The sequence below is a fragment of the Lathyrus oleraceus genome, chromosome 6 (assembly GCF_024323335.1).
Source record: "Lathyrus oleraceus cultivar Zhongwan6 chromosome 6, CAAS_Psat_ZW6_1.0, whole genome shotgun sequence".
NCBI lineage: Eukaryota > Viridiplantae > Streptophyta > Magnoliopsida > Fabales > Fabaceae > Lathyrus > Lathyrus oleraceus.
In genome coordinates, this window is record NC_066584.1 from 285254989 (window position 1) to 285269047 (window position 14059).

The 14059-nt window shown below is 37.3% G+C and overlaps 1 long non-coding RNA gene and 2 other non-coding genes across 3 annotated transcripts; 2 read left to right on the forward strand and 1 right to left on the reverse strand.

The window, feature by feature from the left end:
• Positions 1–349: 349 nt before the first annotated feature.
• Positions 350–2896, reverse strand: LOC127091652 (uncharacterized). Its single transcript, XR_007791958.1, has 2 exons — positions 2446–2896; positions 350–1630 (listed from the first exon to the last, which is right to left on the reverse strand). It is a non-coding gene; the product is annotated as an uncharacterized LOC127091652 (long non-coding RNA).
• Positions 2897–6630: 3734 nt separating this feature from the next.
• LOC127099506 (small nucleolar RNA U31b) lies at positions 6631–6711 on the forward strand. Its single transcript, XR_007794001.1, has one exon. It is a non-coding gene; the product is annotated as a small nucleolar RNA U31b (small nucleolar RNA).
• Positions 6712–6889: 178 nt separating this feature from the next.
• Positions 6890–6964, forward strand: LOC127099461 (small nucleolar RNA Z195/SNORD33/SNORD32 family). Its single transcript, XR_007793959.1, has one exon. It is a non-coding gene; the product is annotated as a small nucleolar RNA Z195/SNORD33/SNORD32 family (small nucleolar RNA).
• Positions 6965–14059: the final 7095 nt, after the last annotated feature.

Consider the following 14059-nt stretch of genomic DNA (forward strand, 5'->3'; position numbering starts at 1 on the left):
CCCAGCTTCTCATTCATGTTATTGCCTTGGTTGTGGTTCCATTCATTTATGCTTAAGTCCAGGTTCTTAGCCTCACAAACTTCATCTACTTCTATTCATCCATTTTGATCTTTGTCATGCCATTATTGCTTGGTCCATAGGTCTTTGTTTAGGCCCTAGTTCATTATGCCCCGTGGTCTTGCTAAGGTCCTTATTTCTTTCTTTCATGTGTCAATTGTGGATCTTTGGTTTGATTTCAGTCATTTCAAACATACCTAAATCCATTTCATTACAAGTCTTGTTCATTCAACTTCAACTTCAAATCCACTTACAAGTCATGTTTATGATCACTTCAATCCAAATTCAAGCATTTACATGTACAAAAACCATCTAACGTCCATTCAAATAACCATTTACAATCCATTACAAGCCATTACATTGATCATCACATGAAAAATTACAAATTTTGGCAACTTTGACCAAGTGTTGACTTTGGTCAACAATTGACTTTTTGGTCAACTTTGACCAAAGTTAACACTTGTTTTCTAAATTTGTGAAATTCATAATCAATCACTCTTCAAGCTTCATTCTCCATCTCATACATCTTCCATTCATTGGTTTACCATTTCAAGCAAGCATGTTTTTATTGTTAACCATGACCATGGAACTTCCATAATGACCATGGTGAAGCTTTGATTCAATGCACATCAGCCTTGCATACAAATCAACAACCCAATCAAAGTTCATATAAGTTCATAGCCATGTACATGACATTACATCCAAAATCAATCATGTCATGTAACAAGCAATCACAAATAGTCCAAATGGCATTCTGTCATATATAACAAGGTACACACTAATATTGCATATTCAGCAGCATCCAACAAAATAACCATTCAAATAATACATTAGCACATCCTCTCATTCACTCATAACAACAACATAACATTCATGACTAACTGCGGCAAGCTCATGACAGTAGGAACACATAGACTTTGTAACATTAACAACCATTCATTTGCCACTTCTAAACGTATGATAGAAGAAGAAAAAAGGCAATGCAACTTACTCCTTTTAACAGGAAAATCTGATGCCAACTATTGATCAAGTCCTGCAGGAAGAATGAGTTGAATTACTTCACCAGCTAACAGCGAAATCCAACTGCAATCATGGTAAGCAAAGCCTCTTGAGCATTCACACCAGTAACCAGCAGCCTACCAAAGTTAACAGAGATTAATAGCATTCTAACAAAGTTGTATTCAGATCCTTGATTTTCTGTCATAACTATTTAGCTGCCACTAGCCATTAACCTGCAAACAGGTTCCTATCATCCACTATAGTTCATAATAAGCTCCATTCCATGTCAGCTTCAGGAGACCTTCATCTTAACCAATTGGCAAATACGATAAAACCCTGCAGAACAAGCTAACAGGTCACAGTTAACAAAACAACACCAGGGCAAAACACTCCGTTGAACCAGGCCAAGAACCCCGCTGCACCATATCAAGTCAGAAGGAAAATTTCAACCATGTTGCAAATTGGCCCTGCTGGAAACCAATGATTAACTTCATGTGCAGAATCACAACATCCTGCAGCCCATACAACATCAGTGAGTTCATGACCAGGTAAGCACCAAATGTGGACCACAACCCTGCAGTAAGTGTACACCAACACACAACAATTATGTCAGCATCATGGCAAGGCATTAACCTGAGCAACAATCCTGCATCAATGCTGAAATCAATAAGTCAACAAGTATCCAAAACCATCAGGCCAATGCAACCCCAAATCGAGTTTTACCTTTAACACAATAGCACTTTAAATTCAGTTTAACAAAATGACAATTAAGGGCAACTCCACATTTTACTGGACATCAAGTAACAAATTTAGACTAATCTCCATTTTTCTAGAAAACTTCAAAATGACATTTAAACTAACCAAGGATTGCAGCCATTCCATTTTAATAATTAACTAACTGGGAATTTCTATTCATATTTTCCCATTGCAACTAATTGTTTCCTAATAACTAACTGATTCAAAGTTCACTAACCTAACTAATCCTTTCACTGAGTTCAAGGCTCTAACTAATTGAGTTTTCGGTTAACTCAGTGAGCCATCCTAACTAACTTCGACCTACTTCCAACTAGTTCTGAAGCTAATTCCTAAGCTCACCAAGCCAAACCTAATCACTATAAATCAATCCTTCCTTCCAATTTTCGTTTGAATCTTCACTCTATGTGAAACACTTTGAAACTCTCTGAATTTTCAACCTCTCTCCCTCAACCTCACCCATACGCACTCAATAGAGGTCATTGAAGCTCATCATTAGAGCTTCAATAAGCTTGTCCTAAACTCCATTATCTACACTCTCAATTTCTATCAGATAACAGAAAAAGCATATAGCAATAAGGAGAATAAGAGATCGAAGGAAAGAAAAGAAGAAAGCTCAAGGTCAAGGATCTCTACTTGGCGCCGACGAACCTCTCTCCCTTTTGCATTCTAAGGTCACTGGAGGACAGAGTTCCATGAGGGGAATCAAAGCCCTAGAGTGAGGTGGATCGATTCCCCTCCGATTATTGTCTATTTCCATTTGCTCCGGTTATGGTTCGTCAAGGTCCAAACCCGAATTATGCCTCTCGCACATGATTAAGAAGAATCCATGTGCATATCCGATTCCCCTCCTACCCCTGTCTAGAGCGACTTTGCGTACGGAGCGTAAGCCCTAGCTATTTAAGGTGTTCGCCCTTATTCATAGACTTTAGTGCAATACGAATCGAGTAAACCACCAAGCCTTCTTCACACAAAACAAGGAGAAACAATGAAGATTCTTCTCCAACAACTTGTCAGTTATTAGAAGTATCATGCACCATGAGCCTTAAGTAATAAGGAATAATGAGATGGAGTTTCTCCTACTCTTGCCTAGAGTGACTTTGCGTATGTGGTGTAGGCCCTAACTATTCAAAGCATTCACCCTTATTCATATAATTTAGTGTGATTCTTATCAATCAACTGTCAAGTCTCGTCACCTTTTGTTATAAATCAATCACTTTTTTCGCCTCATCAATCATTTTTTTTTCAGCCCTAGTGGTCTGAAGTACTAAAGCTCTGATTTCCTTATTGCACTATAAGGATACGTAGGCAGAAGAATCCAGATTCTTCGCGAGCTACCTTATTTATCAATCACATCATTCTTCATTCATTCAATTAATACCATTTTTTTGAGATCAAATATACTTCTACTTGGACTCCATGTACATCCTTTTAGGATGATATAGCGACAGTTCACCTCATGAATCGTGAGTTGTTTGGATTGTCCCCAAACATTTAATTCATTCTTTTTTGACTAAGACGTTTGTTTGCTATTCGATTTAGAGTCTTTTTCCTTCATGGATCCAAGATACCATTCAATCTTTGATCCCGGACTGTTTGTTCCCTAGCAAGTGTTATATTATTCCCTGTACTACAATACTGCAATCATTCCTTGAAGTGGTGTTTGTCTTGTAAGGCCATGTTGCTTAGACAAATATCTCCCTCTTTGTTCCATGGCAGTTAACCTCTGAAGTTGGGTTTGTCTTGTAAGGCCCTGTTGCTTAGACAAATACCTTGTGATACCATTTTGTTGGTGCAAGTTATACTTTTCATCACTTTCATTCCTCTTTGTCCTCATAGTTCCACGAACTACGATTGCTCTAACTTTCTCATTGCATAATGATAATACGTAGGCACTAGGATGTGAATCCTTGGCGAGCATAATCCTAATTATTCTCCCTTCCGCCTTAGGGCACCATTCATATCTTTCACGATCCATTATCTACCTTCGATCATAAACCGTTCACCTAGTGACATACTATTTATTTGACACCAAAACATAGTTTCTTTGGGATATCCATATACACCCTTTTAGAAAGATGTAACGGCAGTCCACATTTGTACCTAGAGTTGTTTGCCTCGTACCCAGACATTTAATTTCTTCTTTTTTGGTTAAGACGTTGTTTTCCTCTATGGTACGAATCTCATTTCTCCTGTGGATTCCAATACACCTTTACCTTTGGTTTCAAACTATACCTTTTCAGTCGCTTGTTACCAAAACCCTTCATTTCTGTGACTTTGGTCACTTCATTTCATTCATCTCTATTATGCATTCATATTCTACCTTCATTCACTTCATGTGATATACCAGTTATCTTTGAGCCAAATACACTATCTCTTTGTGCTCCACCTGCGTCACCTTGTGAACTAAAAGCTGTTTGGATCGTCCCTAAACACTTAACTCTCCTTGTTTTCAGCTATACCATATAGTGGAAGCCATGTTAGTCCACATATCGGTTTATGCCAGTTTTACTCTTGGGTTCATGTTTTCACCCATCTTTGGAGTTCAAAACACTATCCTTTGGTTCAGACCATACTTTGATCACAACTTCTTTTCATCTCCCACCACTAGTTCTTTGAACTACGGAGCTCTGAATTCCTCATTGCACTATGAGGATACGTAGGCATGAGGGCCCTAATCCTCACCGAGCACTCTACCTATTCTTTTCCTTTCCTCCCTATTCTTTTAGGAGTAATCTTTAGATATAGCACTCATTCGAGTAATAAAAAACAAAACGGTTCCCATGGAGTACCATGGATGTTAGGGGTGTTAACACTTTCCCCTTGCATAACCGACTTCCTTACCCATCATATCTCTTTCCCCCATATTTTATCGATGTTTTCTCTTTCCTTCGGGAATAAATAAAGTTCGATGGCGAGTCTGTTGTATGTTCGAGCGGGTGATACTTTCAGGTATATTTCTGCTAGCTTCAGTTATCAATGTACATTTTCTTCTTTTTAGGATGTTTTTCATGTACTTAACATATATGGGCATTTGTTTAAAGGTTTCGAAGAACAATATGATTTTTTATAGTTGTTTGAAAATATCTTGAAACCTTGAACATTGCCTCTTCTTCTTATTCTTAATTGGAGTTTGTAGATAAGGAAGATTCTAGAAACATTAAACACAAACTCTTATTTAGTTTTTCCTCCTAAGCTCTTTGACCTTTTGTATTTGCCTCCTCTTTCTCCAACTCCTTTTCTTCCTTGTCATTTGTAATTTGTCATTCTATTTATTTCTTAATTTCTTTTTATTTTTAGCTTTCTTTTGAGTTAGCAATAATGCTTACAGGTTCCATATTCACCTCACCATTTCTAGTTGTGATTATGTTGTAATGCTTATTCGGGTTGGTTAGAGTGTTAGGATTGAATGCTCTTGATTGTTGATCAGCTAGTTGCTTAACTATTTGACCAATCTGCGTCTCGAGGTTTTTGACTGAAGCATCCATGTTCTTTTGATTTTCCATAGACAACTCAATGAACTAGTCTAGTGTGTCCTCCAACTTTGAAGTTGTGTCTTATTAAAGACGGGCCTCATTATAATTCTGGTATGAATGCTAATTATTGGATGGTCCTGCTTCTTGTCTCCATCCTTGATTATATTTGTTTCCCTTTTAAAAATTCTTGTTGTATTGTCATAGCCTTTTTTATTTCCAAGAAAGATTACGTCTTCTTCTAACGGACGAGAAAAATCACGTGGGATGCTCTCTACTTCACAACTCACAATAAGAGATTTGTGTATGTTTATGCACTTTGTGCATTTCCATGAGTTATTTGGGCAACTTTGAGAGTTGCTTGGTAAGCTCGTCCACAATTTGAGTTAGCAACTTGTTATAAGCTAAGATTGCATCATTTGTATTTAGCTCACTCATTTTGATATTTCTCTGTACATGGTTTATGTTGTACTTCCCTTGGTGATCATTGAGTGTTATTCTTTCTATGATTGTTATTGCATCTTCAACACTTTTTGACATTAGAGAACCATCTGTAATTGCATCTAATAGAAGCTTTGGTTGTTGTTGTAGTCCATTGCAAAAGATGTGGATTTGTGTTAGATTGTTAATACAGGATTTAGACACCTTATCAGCATGGACTTGTATCTTACCCAAGCTTAACATAATGTTTTCGTTGATCCTTGGAAAATACGACGATGACTGTCTTGGTCTCCATGAACTTGTTGTGCGAGAAAAACATGTTAAGTAATTTTCCTTCAACTATATTCCAATTCGTCATTACATGTTTATGTTGTTTAAAGTACTATTCCTTTGCCTTTCCTATTAGTGAGTTGGGAAATAACCACATAAACAATGTTTCTTTCTTTGCTTCAAGCACTCAAAGAGTACCATAAAGTTTGTAGAACTATGTGAGATGAGTGTACAGATCCTTATGTTCTAAATCCACAAAATGGTTAACATATAGCATATAAGTAATTTATTTTTATTTTAAAATATTTAAAAACATAAATTAAACTAGTAACTTAGTAATATACGGGCACGGTTAATTTTGTTTTCTTGAGTTTTTATCGGATACTGCAGCCGCCGTCGAAACCCTAATTGAATCCCTTTCTTATAAATATCCCCCAACTACAAAACCTCTTCTCATTCCTGGTTGTTAAGCAGCCGCAGCATGAATCCAAATACATGTTAGATCTCGTCTATACTTGCTCCTCTCAATTCATGTTGATGCTGATTTTCTCTTGATCTAACTCATCACTTTTTTAATCCTGCATATTGAATTTTCGAAATCGTTGTTTGTTATAACTTGTTAAATTCTTGAAACGTAGGATGTGATGATAGTAATTGTCGCCCCAGTCTTAATTTGCACTCTAAGGTGTAACATGGTGACTGACTTCTTATCTGATCCTTGTATGTTCTTCAATTTGTATGAATTTCAAATTTATTTGCTTCTAATAGTTTGTAGCATTGGGATATGAGGATAAAATCTTGAAATGTGACATCCAGTCTTACTGTGAATTTCTCATATTTGGTGAAAGATCTACTATCTGATCCCTTATTTTACATCATTTTCTTAGTATTGGTTTTGGAGATATGATGATATTTATCCAACGGTTCTGTTATAGATGATGAAACAAACATGCACTACCATCTGATCTCTTTCAAATCTCTCACTTTTTTTTGTCATTTGTCTGTTTTGCCTATGGTATCTGATGTCCAGAATTTATACTTCTGTCTGGTAACTGGACATTTCGTTTTTACTGGCGTAAATTGAACTTTTACAGGTCTTGCGACACTGAGGTTTTCTCAATTATAAGCCTACTGTTACTAATTCCCTGTTTACATTTTTTTTTGATCTATTTGAAAAATGATATTGTTACTGTCACCAGACTAGTCAGGTATTTTCCTCAATGTGCTATGGTTGATACCGTTACATGTCTGATAAATCAATTGACTCCATCGTTACAGGCGTGTTGGTTTTAATGCTCACATCTGTTCCATTGGACCTCTACATTACTCAAATAAAATGACTGTTTTTTGAATTAGATGAATCTGTTGCTATGGATATGGCCCTTAGCTTAGATTCTTCACTTAAAAGTGCCATTTCATATCTGCACTGGGGTCATTTGTTAACATCAAGTATGATCACAACTTTAACATCAGTGAACAATAACATAACAGCCCCATTATCTTGATGCCTCATCATTTCTTAGTATCTATTGAGATTATATGTAACAACATGGTAAATAGTATGTAAAACATACTCCACTGAAAAAAAACCAGCTGCTGCATATTTAATTTCATAGATTCAAAACAAACTTTTGTTCTTAAGTGTGGTTTAACAAAAAACAATAGTACGAGGCATCAACCAGTCATGGGAAGGACAGCAGAATGAAAAAAAAACTGGTAAATAAAAGAAAATGACGTTATATCAGTGTGTTGAGAATGAAAATGATGTTGGTAAGAGCATGACGAGAAGAGAAGTTCTATTTTGTTAAATTGTAGAATGACGAGAGAAGTTTGTATTAGGTGAGAAAATAGAGGGGGTAATATTGAGAACACGAAGAGAGCATAAGCGATGAAAATGATATTACTAAGAGCATGGCGAGAATGAAAATGATGTTATTGAGAGCATGAGAACGAAAGTGACTCAAACGAGTTACCCAGATTGTGTCGAGAATGATCGATCAATATTTCTTAAAGGGAAAGAGAACATGCTTATGAATTTAGAAGGAGAAGATAAGTTATATTTTATTTGATGATACTTAATTGTATGTAGTTAACGGCAAGGGAGGTTTGTGTTATGTGAGAAAATAGACGGGGTGTTAGTTTCATATAGATTGAATTGAGGTGAGGTTAGGGGATTTTTCCCAATCTTTAATCTAATACACATTAAAAGTATTAGATTCTTAACTACCATTAAAACTCAATCTTTAGAGTTGAGTAATGAGATTTCTTGCTTCAAAGTTAAAAAGATGATTCAATATTTCAAGGAAATTCACACAACCTCTAAACATTACTATCTTAATTAACTTTTTTTTATATGTTTTAAAAGAGGTGTGAAAAAGAAAGCTAAATCTTTTATAAATTTGTAAAAGTATGGTTTGTGATTATTTTCATGATACGCAACCACTCCTCTTTAACATTTTCCTAACATGTTTTTTAAAGGTTCCATTGGTAGATTGGGCGGTATACTTATAATGTGGAAGACTTGAATTTGTGTTTCTAGTTTTAGAGGTTTTGTTGAGCTAAATTTTGTCTGGGAAGGTAAATCTATTTATGTGGTGAATGTTTATTCTTTTCGCAAGATACAAAAGAAGAGAGAGCTTTAGAACCAATTAAGGGAGTTTGAGAGAAATATGTCAGATGACTTTTGGTATGTGGCGAGTGATTTCAATGCGATTAAATATAAGGAATAGAGAAAAGGTCGAAAGGGAATTATCAATAGAAGTGAACTAGATAAAAAATTTGTTCCTAGTCTCAGATTTAAATGTGAAGGTTTTGTTGAGCTAAAGTTTGGGTGGAATGGCAAATCTATTTTGCTCCTCAATCCCCACATAGGATCAAATTCCCTCTTGGAACCAGAACACGCCAAATCTCTACCTTCACCGTACGCAATGCTTCACTAATCCCCATAATAGGAATTATGTACTCACACCTGATCCATCACCATAGGATCGAGGCTCACAAAAACTCGTTACCATCACCATAGGTGATACTTCATAAGATAAGTTTTGAGAATTATAGAGAAAGACAAAGCCTTAGAGGCAAAAACACTAAGAGCATAAAAAAATAGAAAGCCTAGGGTGCTTAAGGGTTTGAAGGAGGAGGCATCCTCTGAAGTAACTGGGTAAGAAGGTTCTGGATGCTGGAGTTGATTGAGTCTTGCTTGTCGAGTCTGGATATCACAAGTTGTTGTTCCTTCTGAAGTTCTTCCAGAGTCTAGAGCACCAACAAAGCAATATTAGATGTCGATGACTCACCTCGAGTTAGAGTAACTTCAGTAGTCTTTGCAACTTCCTCTGCAGCTACGCGTGATGCTTTTTCAGTGTCAGCTTTAGCCATAGCTTCAGCTTCTACAACAGTAGCTTCTGCGACAACTTTCTCCTCAGCTTCCTTCTTGGCATTCTCTTCAGCTTTTCTTCTTGTCTTCTCTTCAGCTTCCTTTATTGCCTGTTCCTTAGCTTCACGCGCCAGACGCATCTCAAGTCTTTCCTCAGCTCCTTTGATATAGTCATTTCTGACTTGTTCAGAGAGTCCTTTGAGCTTAAAGACCTCAAATGTCATTCACAGGAGAAATCCATTCAAGTGACTCCTTACTTAAGAAGAATCATCACTTAGTTCGAATTCTTCAGATAGCTGTCTGAGCCTCTCAGCTGAGCATTCTGAGAATTTGACAAATACATCTTTAAGGGTTGGGAAGGTTGGGTCAGGTTCAGAGGTGTGAGGGATATGTTCAGAAATGGGTCTAGTGATGGGTTCAGAGGTTGGTGGAAGAGGGTGGTTGTATTGGTTCAGAGGTTTCTGGGACAAACATAATTTGTTCAGATTCCGATGTGGCTTGGAGTTGTGCCAGAGTGGGAGATGAAGAGTCAGAGTTATATGGTTGTTCAGAGTCAGATGAAAGTTTGTAGTAAGGAGGAGATGAGGGAGTGGAGGAAAGAGGGGATATAGGTTCTTTTAGAAGCATTGCCTCAAATATGGGGAGTGAGGTAAAATTTAGGTAGAATTGAGGTTGTATGGGTAAGGAGTCAAAAACTGGGGTTGTAGAGGTTTGGGTTTCTAAGGGAGTAGGAATATGAATAGTTGGTTTAGAGAGAAAATATGTGGGGGGTGGTTGAGGTAGAGAATAAGGTATTTGCCTAGACCTAGAAGGTAGAGGAGCTTCAGAAATAGGAGACTTACTTGGAGCGTAGGAACCTAGAGGCGCATATAGCTTCTGAGATGATGACGAGTCTCCAATCTTCGAAGTCTTCTTCTTTGCCTTCCTTTCAGAGGGCTCTCTCATCCTCTTCATGAAGTTTGGGGGATGTTCCGGTAGCCAGACCACAGAGAACTCAGATATGTTAATACCTTGAGACACTAGATCTTGGAGATAGTGAGCTATAAACTCTGGGGATCAATCTTGGAGAAGAGATAAATCCCATGAGAAACTTCCATGTGATCCTTCAGAGCGTCCTTAGAGGTGTCCAAGGTGGGTCTGATTATGACTTTTTCAATGATCCCTATGCTCTTCAGATTTTTGGCATTCAGAGGCTTGCCAACATCCACTGTTACATCCCCCATCATGTTGAGCGAGATCAGATGATCTACCAGTCCACTCTCGACGAGGACGTCAGAAATTAGTCTCCCCAAAGGGATGTAATTTTTGGGTTTCATGTTGTTTCTGGCGTCCCTGACTAAATCCCTCAGATACTTGAAGAGGAGAGAGGGGAGATTCAGTTTCAGCCCTTCAAGTAGACTGCATATAATGCACTTCTGATCTGTGTTAATATAGTTCGATGAACTAGACACTGGGACATGGTGAATGGTTCCTAGAATGATCTTCAACCAAACCCTCAGATTCAGATGAAATACCTTATTCTTTGAGGTTTTCCCTTATGGGTTCTGATTGAATATTGTGGGGATTATTTCCTAGGACATGTATTTTGGCCTAGGGTTGATGTTATATATCCTTCTTCCCACTGCCTTTACCATGTCCATAAGCTTGCGATGGACTTCTCTATGATAACTATTTTAACCCCCAGGACGTAAGAGACAATGCAGTGGTCGTCACAGTCTGCAAATCTCCAGAATTCCTTCACAAGGAATGTGTCTACAGGACCATAAAGCCTCTTAAGTAGTTTCCCTAGCCTTGTTTCTCTAATTCTTCAGTGAGATCAACACCATTTTCCCTTAAGTTATCAAAACCCATCAGCAGCTCACATAGAACTTCCAACTTCTCAAATGGCATGGCAAGATTTATGTGAGGGGGACGGTCAAGAACGTGAGGTTCTTTGTAAGTAGTTGTTGAAGTTGTAGCAGTTTGAGTAGCTGCCTGTTGGGGAGCTTTAGCAATTTGTTCAACAACATCCATTTGTTGGGAATATTGATAAACTTGTTGTTGTTGAGTATCCATTTGACGTTGTAGAAGATGAAGATTATTGATGAGGATGAAGACTAATGAAGTTACAGAGAAAAGCTGAGTGTAAGAGGGTTTCTGTGGGTTGTGAGTGAAAAGTGTGAAAGTGTGAAATATGGTGAATATATATACCTAACCAATTAACATGCAAAACGACAACATATTTAATTAATGGGGAACAATAATAATAATTATTCCAGAAATCTGAGTTGGCACGCTTGGGGAGTATTAAATGCAGTTAATGATGGTTGTCTAATCTCAAAAATATGCACACTGCTCGAGGAGATCTCAACAATTTGGCTCTTGAGTTCTGAGCTAGACAGTTGTCTAGAAGATCCAAGGCCACACGTTTGAGAAACCACATGTTGATGTTTTTGACATCAAGAATACCAAAAGGTTTTTGATTCAGAAGGTTTCTAATCCAGATAACATATAACTTATAGAAGTATCATAACTATAACCTAGTAACTCACGATGATTAAGTCAGAGCTTATTTTACATTGGAGAGGAGAGACACAAGTTCAGATTCATTCTGGGCAATCTGCCATATTTAAATGTTTTAGAATGAAAAGAAATCTATCTTCAACTTAGGGTTTTGTGAAGATATCAGCCTATGATGGTCTGTATCTATGAATTTTAGAATTATTGCACCTTTCTGAACATAGTCTCTGATAAAATGATGTTTAATTTCTATGTGTTTCGCTCTAGAATGCAAGATAGGATTCTTACTTAAGCATATGGAAGCAGTATTATCATAAAAGATAGGGATGTTACTCTCATATATTTGAAAGTCCTCAAGTTGATTCTTCATCCAGAGCATCTGAGTGATGAATAGTGAAGCTGAAATGTATTTTGCTTTTGCAGTTGAAAGTACAATGGTTGATTATCTTTTGCTAGCCCATGAAATGAGGTTTCCTCCCAGAAACTAACAGTTCCTAGATGTGCTTTTTCGTTCCAATCTGTCTCCAGCGTAATCTGCATCACAATACCTAGATAACTTATACTCTGATGTTTTCTTGTACCTTAGGCCCAGGTTAGGTGTTCCTTTCAGATACCTTAGGATTCTCTTAACAACAGTTAAGTGAGATTCCCTTGGATCTGACTAAAATCTAGCACAGAGACACACGATGAATAATGTATCTAAACGCGTAGTAGTCAGATAGAGAAGAGAACCTATCATACCACGATAGAGTTTTTGACAAACCTTTTGACTTATCTCTTCTTTCTCCAGAATGAAAGTGGGGTGCATGAGAGTTTTTGCTGGTTTGCTTTCTGACATTTCAAACTTCTTCAGAATGTCTTTTATGTATTTGCGTTGATATACATAAGTAGCATATGATGTTTGATTTATTTGAATCCCCTGAAAGAACTTTAGTTCTTGAATCAGACTCATTTCGAATTCAGCCTGCATTAGCTCAGAAAATTCTTGACAGACAGAGGGGTTAACATAACCAAAAATTATGTCATCAACGTATATCTTACAGATCATAAGGTCATTTCTGATGTTTTTATAGAAGAGGGGGAAATCCACTTTGCCTCTAATAAAGTCATTTTCTAGAAGAAAAGAACTTAGTCTTTCATACCAAGCTCTAGGAGCTTGTTTTAGACCATAAAGAGATTTTTTCAATTTAAAAACATGTTCTGGACATTTTGAGTTTTCAAAACTAAGAGGCTGATGAACAAACACCTCTTCAGAAATATATCCATTTGTAGCACCTCAAATTTGCACCTGTCATTATACATACATTTTCATGTTAGGTCATGGCATATCATAGTCCATTGCATAGCATTGCATTGTCCCTCAGTTGCCTCAAGAGCAAGCAATCAAGAATTAGGTCAAACTAATCTCCTGATCAGTCAACCAAGCAAGCAAAGGAATTTCTCATTGAATCAAGGCCTTGGGGTTTGTCCAACAAGTTCACATGGCTTGGAGGTCTATTTGAAGTGTTTTGTACAAGGGTTGAAGACTCAGAGGTCAGCAGTTCATGCCCAGACAGTCAAAAATCCTAAAAAAAGTCAACTGTCAGTCAAAGCAGTGGATGGTGGTCATTCTTGTGGAATTAGGGCACCATGGTCAATAATCAAGAGTTCATATAACTTGGGACATCATTTGAAGTCAAGTTCTCAAGGAATTAGGGTTTTGAAGTCATCAGTCAATGCACAGACAGTCAAAAACCCTAAAAGTCAACTGTTGGTCAACTGTCCATTTAATCAATGATTGGGTGACTGGAATGGGTTTGTGAGAGTTCATTCATGTCCAAATAGTCATCATATATCATGCCAAACACCATCATGGAAGAATTCGAAGCCAGATCATGAATTTCCCAAAATGGAAACTGGGCCTGTAACTGAAACCTGCCATAAATGGAAAGTCTTGATCCTCAAACTTACATTGTGATACAAGCCTCAAATGAATTTTTGCCCAACATGAAAGTTGAAGATCTTGTTCTCCCATTTCCAAAAAGTCCTAGAACTCTCAATTCCCATGTGTGGTTGGCAAGTTATGATCGAATCGATTTCAGAAAATCTTGAACTTCAAAGGGCCATATCTCCCAAACCGTTTGGCCAATTTTGATGGGGTTTTTTCCTACAAGTCACATTTGATCCCCTCTTTCCAAAAATATAAATTTCATGA